We start from the raw sequence: 2,585 nt of genomic DNA, 5'->3' as shown, positions 1-2,585 counted from the left end.
GGGGGTGTTGGTATTTATATAGGTGAGGGGAGAGGAGACTTGGGGTAGGGGGCAAGCAAAAGAAAAAGAAACAAGGAAAGAGGGGGGGCTAACCGGCCTAGAGTCTCGCTGGGACTCGGCCTAGAGCGAGAGGCGGCGGCTGCCTCGCCTGGCGCCTGGCGCGCGCGCGGCTGGGGCTGGGGCCTGGCCGGCCGGCCTGCTGGCTGGGCCTTGGCCCAAGGCGCTGTGAAGATTTTTTTTATATCGGTTTCACGCGCAGAAAAACAAAAGAAAGAAAATCTAAACGAACTCCAAAATTCCTAAGGTAAATTTTCCCTGACTCCTAAAAATGAGTCGAACAAAATGAACTTTACTCCGGACCTAAAATGCAATTTTTGAAAACACGCATTTTTCCCTATCCAAATAAAATGCGAATAAACTCCGGCAAAACCAAAATTTGATTTATTCATTAAATCTTCATTTTTCCTAAGTTTGGGAAAAGTCATATTATTTCCCTCTCTCATATTTTTGATATTGGAAAAATTATTGAAGATGAAATAAATAAACCAAATGATCCTCTTTTCAAATTCGAGAAAACTCTCAAATATGAAAATAACGAAATCTCCAACTCTCTCCGAAGGTCCTTGAGTTGCGTGAAATTTCTAGGATCAACCAAAATGCAAGAAAAATATGTTATGCATGATGATCTAGTGTATAACATTCCAAATTGAAAATTTGGGATGTTACAGCAACGAATGTCTTGCCTTCAGATCTGTGATAGAAGGTGTACCCAACAGTTTCCTTTGGGTATCCTATGAAGACACATTTCTCCGATTTGGGTTCGAGCTTATCAGGTTGAAGCTTTTTCACATAAGCATCGCAGCCCCAAACTTTAAGAAACGACAACTTTGGTTTCTTGTCAAACTATAGTTCATAAGGCGTCGTCTCAACGGATTTTGATGGTGCCCTATTTAACGTGAATGCAGCCGTCTCTGAAGTATAACCCCAAAACGATAGCGGTAAATCAGTAAGAGACATCATAGATCGCACCATATCTAGTAAAGTACGATTACGACGTTCAGATACACCATTACGCTGTCGTGTTCCGGGTGGCGTGAGTTGTGAAACTATTCCGCATTGTTTCAAATGTAGACCAAACTCGTAACTCAAATATTCTCCTCCACGATCAGATCGTAGAAACTTTATTTTCTTGTTACGATGATTTTCAACTTCACTCTGAAATTCTTTGAACTTTTCAAATGTTTCAGACTTATGTTTCATTAAGTAGATATACCCATATCTGCTCAAATCATCTGTGAAGGTGAGAAAATAACGATACCCGCCGCGAGCCTCAATATTCATTGGACCACATACATCAGTATGTATGATTTCCAACAAATCCTTTGCTCGCTCCATAGTTCCGGAGAATGGCGTTTTAGTCATCTTGCCCATAAGGCATGGTTCGCAAGTAACAAGTGATTCATAATCAAGTGATTCCAAAAGTCCATCAGTATGGAGTTTCTTCATGCACTTTATACCAAATATGACCCAAACGCCAGTGCCACAAATAAGTTGCACTATCATTATCAACTCTGCATCTTTTGGCTTCAACATTATGAATATGTGTATCACTACTATCGAGATTCAACAAAAATAGACAACTCTTCAAGGGTGCATGGCCATAAAAGATATTACTCATATAAATAGAACAACCATTATTCTCAGATTTAAATGAATAACCATCTCGCATCAAACAAGATCCAGATATAATGTTCATGCTTAACGCTGGAACCAAATAACAATTATTTAGGTCTAAAACTAATCCCGAAGGTAGATGTAGAGGTAGTGTGCCGACGGCGATCACATTGACTTTGGAACCATTTCCCACACGCATCGTCACCTCGTCCTTAGCCAGTCTTCGCTTAATCCGTAGTCCCTGTTTTGGGTTGCAAATATTAGCAACAGAACAAGTATCAAATACCCAGGTGCTACTGCGAGCTTTGGTAAGGTACACATCAATAACATGTATATCACATATACCTTTGTTCACCTTGCCATCCTTCTTATCCGCCAAATACTTGGGATAGTTCCGCTTCTAGTGACCAGTCTATTTGTAGTAGAAGTACTCAGTCTCAGGCTTAGGTCCAGACTTAGGTTTCTTCTCCTGAGCAGCAACTTGTTTGCTGTTCTTCTTGAAGTTCCCCTTCTTCTTCCCTTTACCCTTTTTCTTGAAACTGGTGGTCTTGTTGATCATCAATACTTGGTGCTCCTTCTTTATTTCTACCTCCGCTGCCTTTAGCATTGCGAAGAGCTCAGGAATTGTTTTATTCATCCCTTGCATATTATAGTTCATCACGAAGCTTTTGTAGCTTGGTGGCAGTGATTGAAGAACTCTGTCAATGACACTATCAACGGGAAGATTAACTCCTAGTTGAATCAAGTGATTATGATACCCAGACATTTTGAGTATATGATCACTGACAGAACTATTCTCCTCCATCTTGCAGCTATAGAACTTATTGGAGACTTCATATCTCTCAATCCGGGAATTTGCTTGAAATATTAACTTCGACTCCTGGAATATCTCATATGCTCCATGATGTTTA

Source organism: Triticum dicoccoides, chromosome 3A, assembly GCF_002162155.2.
Source record: "Triticum dicoccoides isolate Atlit2015 ecotype Zavitan chromosome 3A, WEW_v2.0, whole genome shotgun sequence".
Classification (NCBI taxonomy): domain Eukaryota; kingdom Viridiplantae; phylum Streptophyta; class Magnoliopsida; order Poales; family Poaceae; genus Triticum; species Triticum dicoccoides.
The sequence above is the reverse complement of the archived record's forward strand: the minus strand, read 5'-3'. Positions refer to the sequence as shown.